A 24,229-nucleotide genomic window follows, 5' to 3' on the forward strand; every position below is an offset into this window, starting at 1 on the left:
CTAGTATTCCACTATTAGTTGATTAACTTATCCTACTTCCATGCTTTAAGTTATACTTAAAAATATAAACCATTCATACAGGTGTGTGGAGTAAATAAACAGTATATTTGCAATTTATATCAAACATGTATTAACCCAAGAACAAATACACAAATTGATATCAAACTTATCTTTTTAATCCCTTCTTCAGTTACAAACTTGACTCTGCCTTGCACACTCAGCTGCAGGGGTCCGCGCACTTAGTTGCGGACTACTAGGCCTCTGCGCACTTAGCTACAGAGCCTTCTCCTACTCTACGACCCAAATACACACTTAGTCACTCAGACTCTTTCTCTTTTTCTCTACTACTTCCTTGCTATCTCTTACACTTAGAGCCTCACTCTATTTATACAATCCCATGGTCCGCGGACCATGGGTAGGCCAACATTACATTACAAGACTAGGGTGGACAACCCTGTGACTCTATCATACATTTCACACTCCGCACCCGCAATTCGCAGAGTCTTTACAACAATATCAGGTCAAAACTTGGGCTTTGAGCCCCAAAACATGCATTGGGGGGATTCCATGCCCAACAGAGACTGTCATGATCTGTTTTTACCTTGAAGTGTCTTCCCATTAGGTAGGGTCACCATTTCTTAAGTGCATGTAGTATTTCCAACATTTCCTTCTCATAAATAGCTTTGTGTAAATACTTTCCCTTGATTGGATGACTTTTGAAAGCAATGGGTCTTTCATCTTGCATTAAAACAACACCAATTCCATTTCCTAAAGCATCACATTCCACAATAAAAGTTTTTGTGAAGTCCGGTGTAGCTAAGATCGGTGCTTGGCACATTGCCCCTTTAAGATGTTTGAAGGCCTTTGTTGCTTCTGGAGTACATGAAAATGCATCTTTCTTCAATAATGTTGTTAGAGGTGTTGCTATTCTCCCATAATTCTTAACAAACTTGCGATAATACCCTGTCAACCAAAGAAATCCTCGCAGATGCTTTATGGATGTGGGGATTTTCCATTCCTTAATGGCTTTAATTTTACTAAGGTCTACCTTAACACCTTCATGAGATATAATATGACCCAGATATTCAACCTCTTGTACTCCAAAGAAACATTTAGAGCTTTTTGCATATAATTGTTTCTCCTCGAATAGTTTGAGCACGTTGTCAACATTTTCAACATGATCCTTCCAAGACGTTGTATATTAGTATATCATCAAAAAATACTAACACAAATTTTCTAAGGAAGGGTTTGAAAATGGAATTCATCAGACCTTGAAATGTAGAAGGTGCATTGGTAAGGCCAAAAGGCATGACCGAAAATTCTTAATGAACCTCTTGAGTTCTAAATGTTGTTTTCAGAATGTCTTCAGTCTTCATTCTGATTTGATGATATCCTGAACGAAGATCCAACTTGGTGAAGTAAATTGATCCATGCAATTCATCCAATAATTCATCAATGACAGGAATGGGAAATTTATCTTTAATAGTGAGGTTGTTGAGCTCCCTATAATCCGGACACATGCGCCATGATCCATCCTTCTTGTGCACCAATACTACTGGAGCAGAGAAAGAACTTTGACTAGGTTGAATTATACCAACCTCTAGCATTTCTACAACCATACGTTCAATTTCACTCTTTTGGGCATAGGGATATCTATACGGTTTGATGTTTGGAGGAACACTTCTTGGAATCAAATCAATAGCATGATCATGATCACGAATAGGTGGGATACCTTTGGGAGTCTCAAATACCTTGGAATGATTATCCAAGACTTTTTGGAGATCTGGAGAAATAGATTATTTCTATGTGGGAACCTGTAGTGAACATAATTATGCAATTACACCTCGTTGTTCCTTTTTTAGAAGCTTTGTCATACCATTAGATCTGATTATCTTTCCCAGTTTCCCTGCAATACCCCTTAATTCAACTTTCTTTCCTTCTGCACAAAATTTCATGAAAAGTTCTTGAAAATTAAAAGCTATTGTACCCAAGGATTGTAGCCATTGGACTCCTAGTACAACATCAGCACCACCCATTGGAATGGAAAGCATTGAACTATTCAATACATATTCTCCCATGGATATCTTGATATTATGGCACTTTCTAGAGAAATTTATGGTTCCTCCACTTGCAACCATCACTTGACACTGTGGTGCTGGATATAGGAAGCAATTCAATTCCTTTGCTATCTTACAATGAATAAAATTATGGGTACTTACCGAATCAATCAAAACTATTACCTTTTTCTTCTTGATATGTCATTCTATCTTGATAGTTTGAAGAGTGGTAATTCCAGCCAATGCATTACAAGATATGGTCAAATTCATTTCTTCTTTATCTAGGGTTTGTTCTTGGAGTATATCCTCTTCTTTTGACATTTCTTGTTCCTTTTCTTCCTCCTCTTCACAATCTATGTAGAATAATTTCTTCTCATCACACTTATGACCTTTAGTGTATTTTCTATCACAACTGTAACAAAGCCCTTTTTCTCTTTTTTCTTCCAATTGTTGTGGTGTCAACCTTGTAGGTTGTGGAAGGCTAGGGGAAACAACACTTCCATCTTTATAGTTGTGAGTGGTAGGCTTCCTGGTTGCCATAATTTTGCTTTCCATTTTTCTTGCTAACTTGAATGCTTTCTCCAATGAATCAGGTTCCCAAAGGCAAACCTCATGCTGGATATTATCCTTTAAAGTCCCTACGAACACATCAATCCTATACTCCTCTGGAATATCTTTTACCCTTATGTTCATTTTTTGGAAGTCCTCAATGTGCTCCATCATTGAACCCTTTTGTTTAAGATTTATCAATTGGCTAAAAAAAGTGTTTCTTTTTGTATCCTCATAATGTGCTATCATTTCTTCCGTAAAAATTGCCCAAGTGACAATTTTTTTACAAGAGAAAAGCCATCAATACCATACAAACTGATTTGGTTCCAAATATAAAGGTGCAATACATACCATTTGTGTGTTTTTCACATTATGGAGATCGAAAAATTGCTCCATATGTAGTATCCATGTTCTGGGATCCTTGCCATCAATCTTCCTCATATCGATTTTTGGAACATGGTGGGTATTCAATCTAACATTAGAGTCTATGAAATCATGATTAACATTTATTTTGTTCTCATCATGAGTTTCCTTTACTACCCTTTCACCATTAGTGACCATTTCTTGTAGCAATGTATTCAAATTTATCTTCAATTCTTCCATCTTATCATCCATGCCATCCATCTTAGCTTCCATGCCATCCATCCTAACTTGCATGCCATTCATATTAACTTCCACGCCATCCATCTTAACTTGCATTCCATTCATATTTTCTCCCACACCATTCATCTTGGCTTCATTTACCTTTAGTGAGAGTGAAATTTGTTGTACTTGGTCTTGTAATTTTGATATATCATGTTGCATTTCTTCCTCTTCTTCACGAGTCATGCTAGAGCTTTCAAGTTTCTTACTAGGTGTTTCCATTTTCTTTCTTCGAGGCATTAATTAATGCTAATAATTCTTCACTATTCCCTTTGAATTCCTTCAAACTAATTTTTCAAACCAATCTTATGCAAAATTTAAAAAACTACACAAATTTTTTTCACTTTGTAAGAGCTCAATATTGAATCTGTTTGTATCTCTGTAACTACGGATCTTGAATATCTAAAATCTCACCTTGCGGTAGCCCTTTGAGTCCTATTTCTAACCCCACAATTTTGATCAATATTGGATTCTCCAAGGAAGAGTTATGCCAAATCTTCCATAGTGACCTGATTATAGACTAGTTCAGTAGAGCGAACTTGTATGACGTGCCACGTGTCACTATTTTGACCTTAGTACCTGAAACTGATACACAGAAAACTACAGGCTGTCCTCTTTCTGAAACTTCTTACGAAATTTCAATTTTATGCTCAAAAAAAAAGTTATGACGATTTTCCCCAGGTCACCTATTTGGAATGTAATTCGGGAGTCTTCAAAAACCATAACTTCCTCAGATCATATCTCCGTAAATATAGCAATACAAGCTCTGAAATTCGTACTCGAAGTTTATAACGATTTCTGCTCAAATGGGTTTTTTTTGTAGCTTCTAAAACGTTGCAGAAAAATAGTTATAACAAAAATTCCACAGTGACCTGTTTGGAATAGCGAAACCCTAGAATCCAAAGCTTTTATACCAAATGTTAGGAAACCAGCTCACAAAAAGATAAAAAAGATAGATCAACACCTTATAATTCAGCCTCTTCGAGGGGGAAACCTCCTTTACATTACACAAATGAACAATTCTTGGATGATACAAATGACTAAACCTCCCTTCTATATATAAGAGCCTAAGGGGTCACACTATAAGCTGACATAACAATAATAACATAAGGGCACAAAAATTACAATAGTGGGTTTCTATGAGGCATACTAATAACAATATGGGGACAATAGGGGCACAATAATAACAATAAGGGATATAATGACAATACTAAAGGGGGAATCACTAGTATTATAGGGGCCTAACTGATCAATTTTTCGATCATCTTTATGTAGATCAGTTATTCCTTGTATTTGCACTTCCTTCTCTACTAAGCTGGCTTGATGTTTTATTTGCATCTGCTCAAACTCTTGTTGGAGCTTAGCTAACTATGTCTCTGCTTTTTGGTTAGATTTTGCTTGCTGTAATTATTGTTCAAGCGATAGAATTTTATCTTCTTTTTCCTTAAGCAACATTTTCACCTCTGTTGCTTTGTTGATGGTCGTTGTAGCATAGGCACCTGCAAATTGTGACAGTCTAGTAAGGTTGGTGGATGGGTCGATGGGTGAGTCTTTCCAAACAACATCCATCGGTTCATTATCAAGGGTAGTAACAACAGTAGAATCCAACTTCCTTTTCTTCCTTTGTCTTTTAACAACTGCTTTGTGTTGTGGGCTATAAAACACATCTAGAGGGGGAATCTCCTCAATTCTCAAAACAATTTCAGAGGTGGGAGTAACAGGGATGTGCTCTACCTCTTGAGTATTTACAGTCTCCTTTGCTATAATTTCTTGAGTTGCTTTCTGTTGTGGAGTTTGCAACTCTAGCATTTGTTCCTCTGTATGGAACCTTTTCAAGTTGTCCCATTCTTCCTCTAAATCAATCACTAGGGGTTTTATTGGCTGGGTGGAGGTGAAATAGATTTCAACCTGTTTTCTAGCTAAAGTTTGCTCATTTGTCTTTTTTGTAGATTGAACTGTATCTTTTTGCGACTCCCTGCTTCTGTTTTTTCCATTTTGTGATGACTTCTCTGACTCCTTGGTAGACTTCTCTTGGGATTCTGCTCCAGAATCAGTTTTAGAATTTTCTTTGGAATTTCCTTCTAGAATTATATTGGGTGTAGGCTACCTTATTGGTTCAATCAATAATTGGTCCAATGGGACCTTCGTTAGCCTCCTTTCTCTGTACTCGTAAAAGGTTCCAATATCTTCACGATCAAAAAGTAATTGTGCCATATGATTCACCTTTGTGAAGGTGTTCTTTTGTAAAAATATGTCATCAAATGCATCTTCCTCATTACTGAATACTTTTATTTTTACCATGGTGGTAAAGTATTTGACAGTGTCAAATGGGTCATATTGCCTTCCTGAGAATTTAGGTAACTGTAGAGATAACATAATCTTTGCTTCTTTGAATTCATGCCCCAGGTCGTGTAATGCAAATGATCCACACTATAAAGGGAATGTAGGCCAAATGGCCTTTTTTGCTTCCTTTAATGTTTTTCTCATCCCTCCCTCACTAGCTATTTGATAGGCTATCTCTCTAGCCATCAATTTTTCCGGAACATAGTATGGGAGGACATGGGGGGAGGTAATGCTGCCAAATACCCTGATATACGTAAATGTTTCCTCCCCAAACCATTTGGCCACTAGGAGGATATCTACCTTGGCTTCTTTGGAAAACTTGGGGGCATCTCAGTTATAAAACCATTTGTGGATAAGGAACATGAATCCATGACAAATTTTGTAAAAATGTGGTTGAAACTAAGATTCCCACATGTCTTTATGGTATGTGTGAATGGGAAGTGGATTTTGGACAGTCCACTTCCATCCCATCACAGGAAATTTTGAACCAAAACAAATTGCATCCATTACATAGTCACTCATAAAAGATGGAGGGTAAACCATTGAAGAAACACTTCTTTTCCTTCTATACTCCATTATTGTTCTTACTAAATTATCAGACAAAATTTGTGCCCAATTCATTATAGTTGTGTTTACGGCTGCATCTATTAATGGTAGCCATTCTGGGGAAAATTTAGTGCCATCGAGTTTGCTAAATAGTCTACATAGCATGGCCACTGCAAAACTATGAGGGGGACAAATAGATGCAGTAGAGTACATACCGTTCTTGTCTTTTTTGATTTTTCCCTCATTATTTGACCAGGTCTGGGTACAATCTATTAAGACCTCATTCTCTTTGGAAAACTTCTCGACAAACTGCTTGTTGTAGATGACTTGTGGCTCTGGTAGGTGGTACATAATTCGTAGGTTGTCTGTGGTAAAAGATCCCATAACCTCTTGGATTCTTGTCTTGAATTCTCTGTCCGAGATGCCGGTTTCATCAATAACACATTTAACCATGTCTGTATAAGGGATTATATTTGGACACACAATTATGCGATGAAAAATGAGCATGTTGTCTCAAATATGGAGGCGTCTGAGAAATCACATCCATCAACTGTAACCTTCATTTCCAGAATCCTTGGTTGCTCTTCTCCTAGTATATTATACATGGCTTCCCACCTAGAGGTTCCTCCCTCTCTACTGCATGTAGTATCTGTAAATAGAGGAGTCATTTTTTATTTCTCAGAGACAACTGCCTTGCCTTTCTTCACTATTGCTCCCAACAATTTTCTCTGTGGATTTGAAGAACAACATCTATCAGATACACAAAGATGACAATGAATGTGAAATGGAATAATGCAGATAACTGTAAAGGTGATAAAAGGATTTTTATTTGAACACATGTAAGAAGATATCATATCACGTTAAATGCCTTTTCACACATAAATGAAGTTAACTCTTACTAAATGCCCACTAATGTTTCGTTATCTCTTAGCTTTAATGCTCATAAATTTCTGCATCATAAGTCGGGAAGAAAGCTTCTAGGGTGGCGAGCCTTTGAAATACTATAATGGAAATTTTGCGATTTGCAAAGCAATATTGCAAATCGCAATATCACATTATGCCTTTTCTCTTTTCTTACCCTCCCTTGTGTTTCTGTGAGATGTGAGACGCAAGATGCGATATGTGAGCCGCTCATTTATTGCCTCAAAACATAGCTACTTGTCATATTTTTTCTATGCAAAAACCTTTTTTTAATAAGCGGTGGACCTAAACATTTGTTCGTAATGTATTGAAGGTGTGGGTCTGGGTCTTGATCACATTTCGCAATATCAACTGATGGTAAGTTTGTGGTGTTCTTTTAAATGCTCGAAATGTGATGCGATAAAGGTTACGATGCCATTGCAGTTTCACATTTCACTTATTTTGGGATAACCTTTTAAGGTGGGCTCTTCATAAATTGCGATGTGCGATGCGAGACTTCGTTTTGACAAGAAAAGTTTAGGACCTAGTTTATATAAAGAAAATATGATAGTTTCGAGGTATAAAGCGTAGAGTCCTCTTTTAATCATTTTTCACTAGATTTGGTGGGTTAGCAAGGTTTTTGATGATGCTTAATCATGCGATACGCGGGAAGGCAAGCATTTAGTAGTTCTTTTGAAAAATGGGTTTGATTGATATCTTGCTTTATTCCAAAATTAAATAAGAAAAATGCCTAAATGCTAAGTTTATTTTTGGAAGGATTTTTTAAAGGGTCCCTATTTATTAATGTAATATTAACTACTACTATTAATAAATGGGGGGTTGTTGAATAGCACAACAATTGGTGATTCACTTGGAAGAACCAGTTATCTCTGAGAGTTTTTTGAAATTTCTAAAAACTTCCAAAATAAAGATAGTTTTGAAAATAAAAATTACATGGAATATAAGGTAAGTAATACTACTCATTAATAATAAAACAACATCTACTTAACTATCATTCTTTTGATTATTCTTTTCTCATAAGAAAGTCACTTTGTCTACATCAGTCATTACTTGGTTTTAAGGATAAAAACAGGGAGGCTCTTTTCAGATCAGTTTTGGTATACTCAGTTGTCATAGGTAGAGCCTCTATTGCTAGCAGGCGTTCATAGCCTTGATAGGGTTACCTTTTAACCAACAATGATTCAGTATCCCACCTAGGTCAGAATGCAATTTTAAAGATAAGCTCATTTGTATACTTATTTCTTTCTTTATTTTCTGAAGTAATTCTTTCTTCCTTCAAATTTTCATCTTTTATCTCTTAAAGGACAATGTCTTGGTTTGGTGACCAAAATTGACAATGCCATTCACTTGATTTATAACTTAACTGAACAAGCTGGCTCTTGATGAGACCCCTTGTCTTTTGATTAATATAATCTCAAGCCATTACCCTGTTTTGATATGCAGTATTGGCAATGTCAGTTAGTTATAATCTTGTCCTTTAATTTTAAGTATATTCTAGAATTACACTCTAAAAATGAAAGCTGATTAGGTGGGGAGAATCATTGGCTCCTTAAGAGCTTCTGTATGACAATGGTAGATTTTAAAGATGCTTTTCTGTAGAGAGAATTTGCTTTGTTATTGATACTTTTCTTGACTGATGTAAAGGAAAAATTTCTTTCTTAAGCTAGGTTTCATCAAAGAGCAGATAATTTTGGCAGAGAACGGGCAATTTTGAAGCAATAAAACTTAACTATATATTTCATATGTGAATATTACTTTCATAACGATCTTTACTTACACAAGCGAAAAGTCAAAATTAAAAAGAGACTATCATTTGTAAAGCCAAAAGTAAATGTTTTTCAACTTGTATTATTCTTTCTAAAAAATAAAATAAAGGCAATAATATATAGTGAACAGAAGAGATCATCTTCTATGGAAAGTATTTCTTTAAAATTTGCCCATTAACAGGTAGAGATTCTCTCTTACCTGATAAATATTGTAATAGAAAATTTGATGGGCCTATTTTTTCCACAATCTGAAATGGGCCAAGCCACATTCGTTGGAACTTGGTATGCTTACCTTTCTCTTCGTGGGATTTATCCCATTTCAATACTAGGTCTCCAAGTTGAAAAGATTTTGAACTTACAGAATTTGAATCAAAGGAAGCTTTGACTAACTGCTGATGATGTGCATGTGTGATTCTAGCCTTCTCTCTTTCCTCTTCAATCTTAAGGATTTGTAATTGTCTAACTTGCATAGATGAGGAAGGAGTTTCTTCAATGAACTGAATTAAGGCTAAAGAGAGAATAGCTACATTTGTAGGTAAGATGGCTTCTTTCCCATAAACAAAATTAAAAGGAGAAGTGCCAATGGAGGCTTTCTGAGTTATTCGATTTTCCCATAGAGAAAACATCAGAGACTTATGCCAGTTCTTTTGGCTTTGGTCAATAGTTCATTAAATAATCCTAATGATATTCTTGTTGGTGGATTCAGCTAACCCATTTCTTTGCGGATAATAATTAGCAGAGTATTTAAGCTTAAAACCTCTTTTAAGAGCAAATTTTATCATAGCATTGCCTGAAAAATAAGATGCATTATCAAACATCAAGGCAGATGGTAGGCCAAATATGGTAATGATAAATTGATCTATGAATTCAATAATGTTTTCAGAATTGGCTACCTTGAGTGGAATTGCTTCCACCCATTTGGTGAAATAATTAGTTGTTGTAAGGATATATCTATGTTGCTTAGAAGAATGAGGAACGATCTCACCTATTATGTCCAATCCCCATTGCTCGAATGGTTGGTCAATGTTGACTGGCTGTAATGGTAATGCGGGTTTCCTCTGTCTTCCAGCAACTGTCTGACAAATTTTACATCTCCTTACATAATTGTGTGCATCTTTGAATAATGTTGGCTAGTAATAGTCGGCATGCAGGATTTTATGTGCGGTGGTATCTCCTCCAAAGAAACTACTAGCAAGTTCCTGAAACACCTTCTCTGCCTCATATTTTTCAAGACATCTAAGTAAAACAGAATCATAATTTATTCTAAACAACACATCATTGACAATTTGATATTGTCTAGATTTTAATCTCAAGGCCCTTTTCTTTGTGTAATTTAATTGCGTTGGGGCATATCCATTTCTCAAGTAAAATATGATATCAGCATATCTTGACTCAGTGTCGTTAAGGCTTACCTCATAGACTTGTACATCGTCACCTGAATGCTGTAATGCTGATAGATTTGATGCTCTTGCCAACATCCTGCAAAAACCTTAACCTTTTACAATTTTTGCTGGTCTGATTTTGATGTCATATTCTTATAGAGCTGTAACCCAATTTGCTCTTTTCTCACCTACATCCCTTTGCATTAATATATTTCTCACTGCTGATAATGGTACTATTACTTTGGTGTGGGTTTTGAGGAGAAAATGTCTAAAATGTTTTATCAATTTGAAAACAGCAAAAGCTTGTTTTTCAGCGTCTGAGTAATTCAATTCAACTCCCTGCAAATTGAAGCTAAAGAAAGAGATTGGGGCTTCAGCTTTTTCTTCATTTACTTGTGTCAATATGGCTTCATATTATTTATCAGAAGTGAAAGTATATAAAATGAAATGATTTGAAAAATTTGGCATTGCTAAAGATGGGGCATTTATGATTACTTGTTTGATCAAGTTAAAGGCTTCATGTTCTAAGTGTCGCCATTTAAACAGAGAATTTCTCTTTATCATGGATTGAAGAGGTAAAACAATTCTTGAGAAGTCAGGGACAAATCTTTTAACAAAATTTATCTGACCTGGGAAAGATTGCATTGATTTTTTGTTATGCGATAAAGGTATTTCAGAGATTTCTCTAATTCTGTCAGGGTCAATATGAATCACTGCTTTGGACACAATGAATCCAAGGATATTTCCTTCACTTAATGTGAAAAAATACTTCTTGGGATTAAGAGAAATCCCATACCTTTGGCAACGTTCAAATATTTGCTTTAAATCCCTTAGATGATTACTACGCTTTCTAGAATATACAGTTATATCATCTAGGTATATTACTACTAATTTGTTTAGTAAACCTTTGAAGGCTATGTCCATGGCTCTCTGGAAAGTGGCACCGGCATTAATCAGTCCAAATGGCATATTTTGATAAGCATAAGTGCCCCATTTTGTCTTGAATGTAGTTTTCAGCTGGTCATCTGGATGTACTAAGATCTTATTATAACCTGAGAATCCATCCAGGAAAGACATTAGTTATGAGCTTGCAACTGATTGCAATATTTGTTCCATAGGAGGAAATGGGAAATTGTCCTTTTGGAAAGATTTATTGAGGTTGTGGAAGTCTATACATATCCGAATATCACCGTTCTTTTTTCTGACTGGGACAAGATTGGAGACCCACCGGGAATGTCTGACAGGAAAAATAATCTTGGCTTTCAACAGTTTATTCAATTCAGATTTAATCTGACTTTCTAAATTAGGATGGATCTTCCTTAATTTCTACTGAATAGGTCTTTCATCAGATGTCATGGGAATAGTATGTTGAATAATAGAGGTGTCATATGTCTTAAGATATTCATAGTTCCATGTGAAGACATTTTTGTACCTCTTCAACAAACCTATAAAGGCTGATTTTTCGTCTGACGAAAGTCCGAGACCTAGATTAATATTTTGAGGCTTTAGGTCAGTTCCCAGGTTAATCAATTCAAACCTCAGCGTTGGAATCTGAAGTTTTGAATTGGTGGGTCATTTAAAACTATCTTTGAGGTCATATAAATCTTCCAACTTAACTATATATTTTGGTATAGCGTTATTAACTGTTTCTTGTTTAAGTTGGTTATCATGATGGTCTTCATAAACTATCTGGTCATCATAAGAGCCTTCTGAAGTCAGGAAGCTTACGATATCTGGATCATTATTAAAGACTCTCCAATTGGTGATATTATCGGGAATAGAAGGCCTAAGAATCAATTCAATGGAAAATCAATCAGGGCTATAATCCTCTGGTGGAATAAGCTTGGAAGCAAAATTAGCTAGAAGATCGGCACTAGTGCTTTGGAGTCTTGGAATAGGGGAAATATTAAACGTTGTAAAGTGAAAGGTCAGGTCTTGGACTAACGACTGATAGTGTTTCAAATGTTCCGACAAACAGTGTATAGTATTTCTCACCTGCTTTATTACAATTTTTGAATCTCCAAATACTTGGAGGTGTTTGATATTAAGGCCAATTGCCTTATACAAACCTTCAAATAGTGCTTCATATTCAGCAGTGTTGTTTGTACAATCAAATTCAAGTCTGCATGCTAACATAGTCTTTTCCCCCTCTGGGCTAACTAATATGCATCATGCTCCTGCTCCATCATTGGATTTAGATCCATCAAAATATAATTTCCAAAGTAAAGAGCTAACTATAGGTTTATATACAAAATTTATGCATTTAGAAGTGTATGTTTTGGAAATATTTTCGACCTAAGATACAACAGAGTTTTCTAGGAAAGGTGAAGTGTAAGCATTGAAATTTCCTAGAAATGATTCTACTGAGTAGTTTCCAATGATATTGTTACTATACGCGACTGGTTCATTTTCTCCTTCTAGCTCTGTGACTATGTACTTTTGATGTTTCTCGCGATCAACCCTTATTTGATTTGGCTTGCCATTATAGGGAAGCCACATGTGAGACTAGTCAGTTGCAAAATAACCATGAAGTTTTTCTAACCAGTCTCTACTAAGGATTAAGCCATAGAACTCAGGAATATCAGCTACAAGTATGTCAATGACTTGACAAACTTTAGGATTTGATGAAAGTCTGATGGTTACTTGGTTAAGTTCCCCAACAACTTCGACTTGAGATCGATCTAACTGTACTATACGTACAACAGATTTTTGAGGCTAAACATTCAACTTTGCACAAACTATTCTAGGTAAGATGTTAGATGAAGCTCCTGAATCAACTAAACAATTGTGTAAATTCTTATTAAAGACTTCAAAAGTAAGGAGAAATGGAGGAGTATGAGATTTAGATCTTCCTCCAATTAGAGCGATGTCGGTTGGATCAATCTTGTTTAAAGAGGTGCTAGGGGGCCTTCCCATTTCTTGGGCGGCTTGTGAGATCACAACAGTGGGAAGTGATGCAATAGGTACTTCTTTGAGTTACTTAAGGAGTAGCTTCTACTAATGCTTCAATTTGATAAGCTCATGAAAGGTGATGTTAGCCCTAGTTTTCTTCATATCGTCAACAATATTATATTCCATTTCATCAGAAACTATCAGAGCTTTAGGTGAAGGTGAAGAATCCAATTGAGAAGGAGTAGTTTGAGTGGATTTTGGTGAAGACTTCTTACCTGTTGTTTTGTCCCTGGGAAGAGGAATTGAATCCTTCTGCTTTGGATTTTTTTGTGACAAATCAACAGGGTTTTTACTCTGGGTAGCGACAGGCAATGCTTCTTGAGTTTCCTCATTGGGAAGGATAAAATCCCACATTCCTTGTAACCCAGCCACTTCTTCATCGTTTGTTTGTTATTTGTTTGTTAAAACTTCATCCTCCTCTCCATATGATTCGGAATTTGATATAGCATTTGGAGGTTTAGGATCAACAGGGGAATTCCTTTTAAATGGTCTAAAATATTTCTTAGAGGAACTCTCTTCTACTTGTTTTTTGATATCAAACATTTCATTAGACATGGTGTTGAGGACTTTCTGTAACCCTTCAAGATCAAAAGGATCTTTAGGTGGTTTCTTCTTGGAGTCATCCCTAAAAGTCACTTTCTTAGATTTTCATTCTTCTAATGCATTTTTCTTTTCTACAGCTAGAATGCGTTTTTCTACAGCTATTGCCTCTTTCATATTTTCTACCAAAGTCGGTTTGGCAGCTCTATCAACAAAAATAGTTGTGTTTGAAGGTAGAGAAGAAATATACCACTCATTTTGGACCTCATAACTAGGCATAGATGTCGTTGGTATCTTATTCAATAATTTATTGAAGCAAGAGTTGAAGTCTTTAATGGGTTCTTTCGGTTCAGCTTTCAAATTGGAGAGATCATTGATTAGGGTAGTTGTGGATCTATCATCTCCAAATTTAGTTAAAAACTGCTCTTGGAAAGCATCCCAACTATTAATAGAACCTGATGGTAATGAGAAGTACCATGATCCTGCTGCTCCCTGTAAAGTATAGGGAAATAATCGTACAACTTCATCTTCTTCCAATACTTCATTCAAGTTAATGGAAAACATGAAATTGTTTATATGTTCCTCAACAAGTAGGCCATTATCACGATTGAATTTGGGTAACCATTTCTCTAGATGAGCTGGCAATTGATGTAAAGCTCTAGCCATCCTAAGAGCTCCTGGGTTTTTCGATGGCCTTGGAGGATTATGTGCCATTGTTGGTATGTGAGTAGGAGAAGGTGTAGCAGTGGTTGAAGGTGATTGGTTAGAGGAGGATGTATTTCATGTACCTGTGTGAATCACGATCTAGAGTGGCAAGGCGGATGATTGATCTTGTGATGGTATAGATAGAATGAATGAAGATGAGGATTGATCTGATGAAAGAACGGATGGTGTTTTCTTAGCTTTCTTATGGCTTGGTAGAGGGAATTCGAATAAGGGGATTCCAAGTTTTTCACTTTGTTCTCTAGTTAATAGTTGAGATGGGGTAAATTGAGAGGTAACACTATCTTGGGATAACTTAGATTCTTCTTAGGATAACGAAATCCACTGTAAATTATGAATCAAAGATTGGACTTCAGGGGCTTCTCTAGAAGAAGAATGATTTGGTTTCTTTGGGATTTTAGTAGTGGGATCTGTAATTTTCTTTGCAACTTCTCGCTTAGGATTAGAGGACTTGGAATGGAATAGAGAAGTTGGAGGTGATGGTGAGGGAGTTTTGCTCGTAGAATGGCTTGTTGATTTGGATTTACTTTCCATTCACAGTCAGGCCCTCCTTATATAGCCAAATTGTTGAAGCCTCGAAAATCATTGCTTCAACATGGGGGAAAACCTCCCGGTCTGGACTTTGTTTGGTAGCTCCTTTTCCGTTCGGTGTAGTGGATCCGACTGGGGATAATGGGACCAATTTCCCAATCTAATTTATAGAAGTGCTGATGGGGTGATATGTGATATTTTTGAGTAATGTTTAAGCTAAAAGTAATCTAATCTAAACTAATAATCACATGCATTTATCCTAATTTAAACACTATCTAATTATAACTATACCCGGGAATAAATTGAAGTATGTGATCTACAATAATGTCCAAAAGAAATTGGTAATAAAGATCATTCAATTGCAATAAGAAGTGAAATCATTTAACAATAATTGTTTCATATAAAACTTTAACCGAAACAATTGTGAAAGATATATCGCATAAGAAATTATTCATGTATTCAGCATAAAATATAGGCCATCATCATACAGAAGTGCAATAATGCTAACCAAGATTCAAACTTTCATACATAAACAATTTGAAGAGAAATTATTGCTTAATACATAAGTAAAAGAGAATTACGAGATAAAAGTACCATTTATAATACGTCCTACTCATGTGCTTCAACAATATTGATCTACTTTCAATCCATCCAACACCATCTAAGAGTACAAAAGTGCAATTTCAGTAGAAGATGCCAGATAAGATAAAAATAAATCATGTTCCATTAATTTCACCAGAACTTCCTCAAAGGGATAGAAGTGCATGTTTTGAAGATTGTTTCTGATAAAATTTCTGGACCCCTCTCTAAATGCATGAGAGGGGTTTAAATACTAAACTATAAAACTAAAAATAGATTATTACAAAAATAGTTGAGGAGGTTTAAACGACCTTCCTCAAATTATGCAAAATAAAACAAAAATAGAAATGAGCATGGTGACTAACTGTTCTGCATTTGATCTTTTAGATCGCAAATGTCCGTCATGGGCTTAAGCTGTGTCAGTTGGTCGATTTCAGCTTTCAACTACCTAGTGAACACGGCGTCAGTCAATGCTGGCACCATTTTCTCCATAGAAGTGGTTAGGCATCACAGGGTCATCCACTGGCTGTGAGGTTTCACTAAATGTCACCAATATGCTTCCCAATTTAACCTGGTCGTTTGCCTAATTTCTTCTGCTTTTTCTTTTATTGCTTGTCTCCACTATAGTTCAAGTTGTTTTACATTAGGAAGAAAACCTGGAATGGACTCTGCCACAAGGTTGGTGCTATGTAAATTTTCATTAATATTTTCGATAACACTATTTGTTGCTGTTGTTGCATCTATTGTTGCCTTTTCTGCCTCTCTAAGCCGAGAATCCCAGTTTGCAAATAAGATTTCTTTGTGTGACTCTTCCAGTTTAGGTAGGTCGGCCTTTCTCCCATCTTCTGAATTCTTCCAGGTGATGAAGTCGGAGACTTTTTTCAAGATTTCATCATATTCAAGTCTCATTTCTATGACTTGACTCATCAATTTGTCGCTTGTTTCGCAATAAGAATTCCATTGTGAAATCTTCTGGAATAAAAGTTCCTTTTGGTGCATCAGTTGGGAGTTAAGGCCAAGAGCTTCAGTAATAAACTAATCCATTTTTGGATCATCTTTATGTAAATCAGTTATCCCTTGTATTTGTGCTTCCTTCTGTGCTAAGCTGGCTTGATGTTTTATTTGCATCTACTCGAACTCTTGTTGGAGCTTAGCTAACTGTGTCTCTGCTTGCTGGTTAGATTTTGCTTGCTGTAATTGTTGTTCAAGCGACATAATTTTATCTTCTTTTTCCTTAAGCAACATTTGCACCTCTATTTATTTTTTGATGGTTGCTATAGCATAGGCACCTGCAAACTATCACAATCTAGTAAGGTTGGCGCATGGGTCGATGGGTGAGTCTTTCCAGACAACATCCATCAGTTCATTATCAGGGGTAGTAACAGTAGTAGAATCCAACTTCCTTTTCTTCCTTTACCTTTTAACAACTGCTTTGTGTTGTGGGCTATAAAACACATCTAGAGGGGGAATCTCCTCAATTCTCAAAACAATTTCAGAGGTGGGAGTAATAGGGATGTGCTCTACCTCTTGAGTATTTACAGTCTCCTTTGCTGTAATTTCTTGAGTTTCTTTCTATTTTGAAATTTACAACTCTAGCTTTTGTTCCTCTGTATGGAGCCTTTTATTAAAGTTGTCCCATTCTTCCTCTAAATCAATCACCAAGGGTTTTATTGGTTGGGTGGAGGTGGAATGGATTTCAGCCTGTTTTCTAGCTGAAGTTTGCTCAACTGTCTTTTCTGTAGATTGGGTTATATCTTTCTCTGACTCCCTGCTTCTACTTTTCCCATTTTTTGATGTCTTCTCTGACTCCTTGGTAGACTTCTCTTGGGATTCTACTCTAGAATTAGTTTTAGGATTTTCTTTGGAATCTCCTTCTAGACTTATACTGGGAGTAGGCTCCCTTATTGGTTTAATCAATAATTGGTCCAATGGGACCTTCGTTAGCCTCCTTTCTTTGTACTCGTAAAAGGTTTCAAGATCTTCATGGTCAAAAAGTAATTGTGCCATATGCTTCACCTCTATGAAGGTGTTCTTCTGTAAAAAGATGTCATCAAATGCATCTTCCTCATTACTGAATACTTTTATTTTTACCATGGTGGTAAAGTCTTTGACAATGTCAAATGGGTCATATTGCCTTCCTGGGAATTTAGGTAACTACAGAGATAACATAATCTCTACTTCTTTGAATGCATGCCCCAGGTCGTGTAATGAAAATTCTCCACACTGTAAAGGGAATGTAGGCCAAATGGCCTTTTTTGCTTCCTTTAATGTTTTGCTCATCCCTCCCTCACTAGTTGTTTGATAGGCTATCTCCCTCGCCATCAATTTTTCTAGAACATAGTATGGGAGGACATGAGGGGACTTAATGCTTCCAAATACCCTGACATATGTAAATGTTTCCTCCACAAACCATCTGGCCACTGGGAGGATATCTACCTTGGATTCTTTGGAAAACCTAGGGGAATCTCGGTTATAAAGCTATTTGTGGATAGGGAGCATGACTCCATGACAAATTTTGTAAAAGTGTGGTTGAAATTGATATTCCCACATGTCTTTATGGTATATGTGAATGGGAAGTGGATTTTGGATAGTCCACTTCCATCCCATCATAGAAAATTTCGAACCAAAACAAATTGCATCCATTACATAAGCACTCATAAAAAAATGGAGGGTAAACCCTCGAAGCAATGCTTCTTTTCCTTCTATACTCCATTATTGTTCTTGCTAAATTATCAGACAAAATTTGTGCCCAATTCATTATAGTTGCGTTTATAGTTGCATCTATTAATGGCAGCCATTCTGGGGAAAATTTAGTGCTATCGGGTTTGCCAAATAGTCTACATAGCATGGCCACTGCAAAACTATGAGGGGGACAAATAGACACAGTAGAGTACATACCATTCTTGTATTTTTTTATTTTTCCCTCATTATTTGACCAGGTCTGGATGCAATCTGTTGGGTCCTCGTTCTCTTTGGAAAAATTCTTGACGAATTTCTTGTTGTAGATGACTTGTGGCTCTGGTAGGTGGTACATAAGCCGCAGGTTGTGTAGGGTAAAAGATCCCATAAACTCTTGGATTCTTGTCTTGAATTCTCTGTTTGAGATGTTGGATTCATCAATAACCCATTTAACCATGTGTGTATAAGGGATTATCTTTCGATGTGTAGCTATGAGATGCAAAAATGAGCATGTTGTCTCAAACATGGAGGCGTCTGAGGAATTCTGTCCATCAACTATAACCTTCATTTCCAGAATCCTTGGTTTCTCTTCTTCCAATATATTATACATGGCTTCCCACATGGAGGTTCCTCCCTCTCTGCTACATGTAGTATCTGTAAATAGAGGAGTCATTTCTGATTTCTTAGAGATAATTGCCTTGCCTTTCTTCACCATTGCTCCCAATGATTTGCTCTGTGGATTTTCCCTGAAAGTGAAGAACAACAACTATCGGATACACAAAGATGAAAATGAACGTGAAATGGAATAATGTGGATAACTTGTAAAGGTGATAAAAGGAGTTTTATTTGAACACACGTAAGAAGATATCATATCACATTAAATGTATTTTCACACATAAATGCAGTTAACTCTTACTAAATTCCCACTAATGCTTTGTTATCTCTTAGCTTTAATGCTCATAAATGTCTGCATCGTAAGTCGGGAAGAAAGATTCTAGGGTGGCGAGCCTTTGAATTGCGATAATGGCGATTTTGCGATTTGTGAAGCAATATCGCAGATCGCAATATCACATTACGCCTTTTCGCTTTTCTTACCCTCCCTTGTGTTTCCACGAGATGCGAGATGTGAAATGAGCCGCTCATTTATTGCCTCAAAACATAGCTACTTGTCAAATTTTTTCTTTTTAAAAACCTTTTTTTAACAAGCGACATACCTAAAAATTTGTTTGTAATGTATTGAAGGTGTGGTTCCTGGTCTTGATCGCATTTCGCAATATCAACTGATGTAAGTTTGTGATGTTCTTTTAAATGCTTGAAATGCGATGTGATAAAGGTTATGATGCCATCACAGTTTTGCATTTCACTTATTTTGGGATAACCTTTTAAGGCGGGCTCTTCATAAATTGCAATATGCGATGCGAGACTTGGTTTTGATGGGAAAAGCTTTAGGACCTAGTTTATATAAAAAATATGATAGTTTCGAGGTATAAAGCGTAGAGTCCTCTTTTAATCATTTTTCACTAGATTTGGTGGGTTAGCAAGGTTTTTGATGATGCTTAATCATGCGATACGCGGGAAGGCAAGCATTTAGTAGTTCTTTTGAAAAAGGGGTTTGATTGATATATTGCTTTATTTCAAAATTAAATAAGAAAAATGCCTAAATGCTAAGTTTATTTTTGGAAGCATTTTTTAAAGGGTCCCTATTTATTAATGTAATATTAACTACTACTATTAATAAATGGGGGGTTGTTGAATAGCACAACAGACTGTCAAGCCAAAAAAAGGGAGGAACAAGTTAAACTACAAGGAAATGAACACATAATAGGGTTAATAAGTCATCAATCTACCTTTTCCATGAGGGGCGTGCTAGGCACACCAACACTAGGTGCCAATAGGTGCCAAGTGCCAAGTGTCAATGAATTCTAAGTGCCAAATCTTCCTCCGTTTCTTCTCATCTACTTTCCAATAATTGATCTCAAACAACTTTAATATTAAACCATGCCAAAGCATACCAAGTCATCTCAACATATGCCAAACATGCTAATACTTGCCAAGTACCAACACGTGCCAAATGTCAATGTGTGTCAGGGAGTGTGATGCATGATATGAAGTGGCAAAGCATGTCGAAGAGTGCTAAGGTGTGCTAGAGAGTGCTAATGCATGTTGAGGAGTGTTATGGAGTACTAGGGAAACATAAGGGAGAACTAGGTCAAAATGCCTGGAAGTGAATGAATATGAGGGTCTGTAAGGGAGTCTCAATGAGTGCTAGTTATCATGCCAAGGAGCGAGTGAAAAGGTATATTGCTAAGCACGGGTCAGTCATGTCAGGGAATATCAAGGCATATCAAGAAGTACTAGAGTGTTCTAGGTAGTTTCAGGGTGTGCTAACATGTGCCAAATAGTGCCAAGGCATGCCAAGTGCTAAGACATTCTAGGATGTGCAAGGTGCCAGAGTATGCCAATATGTGTCAAGGAGTTTCAAGGCAACAAAATAATAACCAAGCTAAAATGCAAGGAAATGAACAGATAAGAGGGTTAATAATTCGAGACTTTATCTTTTTCAAAAGGGGCATGATAGGCACACTAATAATATGTTCCGATACTTGCCAAGTGCCAATGTATTGTGCCAAGTGCTAATGTTTGTCAATGCAATATTATGCCAAGGTGTTCCAAGGCATGCTAGGGACTACAGAGCATGCCAACACATGCTAGGGGAGTGCTATACTATGCTAGGGCATGCCAACATGTGCTTGGGCATCCTACTCATGGCACGATGTTCTAGGTACAAAGATGTTCCAAGTACAAATATGTTCCAAGACATGTGAGGTGCCAAGGAATGTTAGTTTATTGTTCCAAAGAATGTTAAGGTGTGCCATGAGTGTTTTGGAGTGCTAGGTCTCTCTCATTAATAGAATTGGTAGAGCTTGATTATGTATTAAATAATATAGTTCCTACACACACTAGTGGAACGTTATTTAAAGAAAAATTTGCTAGATAATAAACCTAATAGAGATGAATCATGTGTTGACTCATAGGAAAACTATATTCTTATGACTTGAGGGAAATGATACACACTAATTACTTCTTAACAAATTGACTGACTATAACCACTATGACCTTGGACACATAATGAAAAAGACTCCACAATGATGGTCTTAAATCGTTATCTTTTGACAAAAAATATAGTAACAGGTACATAGCATCATAAAAAACTCATTGGAATGATCAATGATGACGAAAAAATTTTGACCATCACCAAAAGTAACCAAAAAGAGCATTGGTGCGGGTCAATAAAATATCATCACTAGAAGTGTCACCAAAGAGATAATTAGTGATGGGCCTTTAACGACCCTCGCCAAAAGTATCACCAAAAAGAGAATTAGTGACGGGCCTTTAACGACCCTCACCAAAAGTGTCATTGCAAATGACTTTGGTGACAAACCTTAAAGGACCATCACTATATACACTTACAACAATGCTTTTTTAAAGACTGTCACCATATGCAACATTGGTGACGGACCTTAAAGGTCCGTCACAAGTATGACCCTCACCAGTGCCCTTTTTTCTTGTAGTGTGTATACCTTCGCTTCATGCTGAGCAACTGCAATGTCTCTCTGTTGAAAAGAAGCAAAGCTATCACTAGTGGCATCATGCTCCATTGGATCTTTAGCTTGCAGTTGTGTCTTGTCTTCCTTCTTTAAGTGAAGGAAGTCAATGTAAGTCTACAAACAAACAACATTTAAAGCTTTCATTTATAATGCATAGTAAGAAGAACAAATCTCCAAGCACATGCAAAGAAACTTTGGGACATGATTATACCTTAAAAGGGGATTTTATTGTCCTCTAGTTTTGTCCTACTCTAACACTCATGGCCCCAAAGATTCCAGTTACTTGCAAAAGATTCACAAGTCATGATCAAAACACCTTTCACAACAATATTTTTTCTATGAAAAACAATTTTTGGAAATCACTCTCTACCTCAACTCTATCACCAAGTTTGGCAGCATCCACTATATTTTCATGCATTAACAAGTTGATTGTATGTGGGGTTTCCCCCTCTGGAATGGCATTGGGGGTTTCTTGTAGCCTTATGATCTACTTATCAGCAAACATGACCCCAAAATAAATGAAAAGGAGAATGTTGTATTCAATAACTAGATTACTATTTAACTCAACTATATTGACAATTACCTGCATCTATTATGAACCAAAGTCATGGAGTTCATAGCAGCACATTATGGTCTTCCATAGTAAAGACATGGGTTTCCAAATACAGTTTTGAACCTCTTTTGAGACAACCATTTTCATAGACAACGAGCAGTATTCACTAAGATAGGTTGAGAATTGTTTCCAATGGCACGAATAAATCATGAACATTGATGCATCACTATTTCAGTATAAACTCTATTCTATGTAAGAAACTGTATAATAATGAAGAAATGCAGGCTACAGTCAAAATATATAACTACAAAACAAAATTATAGTTGTTTTCAAGCAGACGGATACCTCTATCAATGGGCACTAGTGGTGGAGCATAGCCACAAACAAGGCATCTGAAAAATGCCTCTTTGATTTTTGGAATTATTGAGTTGCATCATATAATCATCCCTCTCACTGAAACCATTTTCTCAATATCTATATTTCAAGGGAAACACAAGTTAGGATTAGTTTCTACCAAAAAGGGGCATTGAACAAAATGTCTAAAGAGATTAGATAGCATAGAAAAAAAATGCACTGGTCACCAAATCCTACCTGAGGGATTCAAATCTTGCATGTTAATTGTATCTTTGAGATTGAATATTCTTTCCTGAATACAAAAGAAGTTATGTAAATAAAAATAAATGTTTTATACAATTTTATGGGGTGGTCAATTTGAAAGCACCATGCAAATGAAACCATAAGTTGAAAATGAGATATAGACTTGACACATGAAACTTGAGAGGATTGTAGTTTGCCTACCTATATGTGCTTCTCCCACAAAGGTTTAAGGAGAATAACAACATGCATCAAAACTATATAAAAAATAGCAAGAACTTCAAGGGGGTATCTAACCATCTTCCCATAAAGGTCGTCATCATAATCCAAGATGTTCATTGCATCAACGTTCAAAGAATCGCCTTCTACTTCCATTGTCTGCAGGGGTCATCAACACAAAATATAAGGTATCCAACCAAATAATATACTACATGTAAAACATGTTAATAAGTGGAGAATGATTAAAAATAAGAGAACAAACAAATATGACATACTCTAAAATCCGCATGTATTTTCCCTCAGGATCTAAAGGATCATACTATGTAATTCTTAAGAAAATGTTGAACTACTTGATTAACATCTTGAACATTAATGTTAGTCCCCCAAACAAGCATAGGAGGGTTCCCATCAAGATCACCCTCAGAATATTGATGCATCTGCATATACCAACCCAGAATGTTTACTATGTAGTTAACATTGTGCCTACCATAGGGAAAAAAGATCATCTAAATTGACAATAATATACAAAAGATGCCTCCCTATTTGTAATTGTCAACAAGTTACCTCCCTATTTGTAATGCTATTTGGCATCAATGTTCAATAAAGTGACTTGTGAATATATAATCTTGTGAAGGCATAGAATATTATTGACCAAATATTATCAGAAATTTGTTGTTTCATGCCAAAACTTGGGGTTCATGACTTAGATACCAGGACACCAAACACAACATCACAAAATTGTTTTTTAATGCAACAAAGTGAAAGGAGACAACTATATCTATTAACACTTCTCCCTAAGATTGACTTTTAGACTCTATATTAAGAAAATGTACTAGAGTAAGGTCATGGCTGTTATGAAACCAGCTCAAGAAAAGATAGAAAAGAAAGATCAACGCCTTAGAATTCAGCCTCTTCGAGGGGGCAACCTCCTTTACATTACATAAATGAACAATTCTTGGATGATACAAATGAAAAGACCTCCTTTCTATATATAGGAGTCGAAGGGGTCATAACATAATGAGAGCCGACATAACAATAATAATGT

General features: G+C 36.2%; 1 pseudogene; it reads right to left on the reverse strand.

The window, feature by feature from the left end:
• The window catches only part of LOC149158424 (DNA replication licensing factor MCM4-like), a 158,649-nt pseudogene extending 135,073 nt beyond the window's left edge, over nt 1-23,576 (reverse strand).
• Nucleotides 23,577-24,229: the final 653 nt, after the last annotated feature.

This window comes from Pinus tabuliformis, chromosome 5_2 (assembly GCF_031772625.1).
Source record: "Pinus tabuliformis cultivar Carrire ecotype Pingquan chromosome 5_2, CPIR1, whole genome shotgun sequence".
NCBI lineage: Eukaryota > Viridiplantae > Streptophyta > Pinopsida > Pinales > Pinaceae > Pinus > Pinus tabuliformis.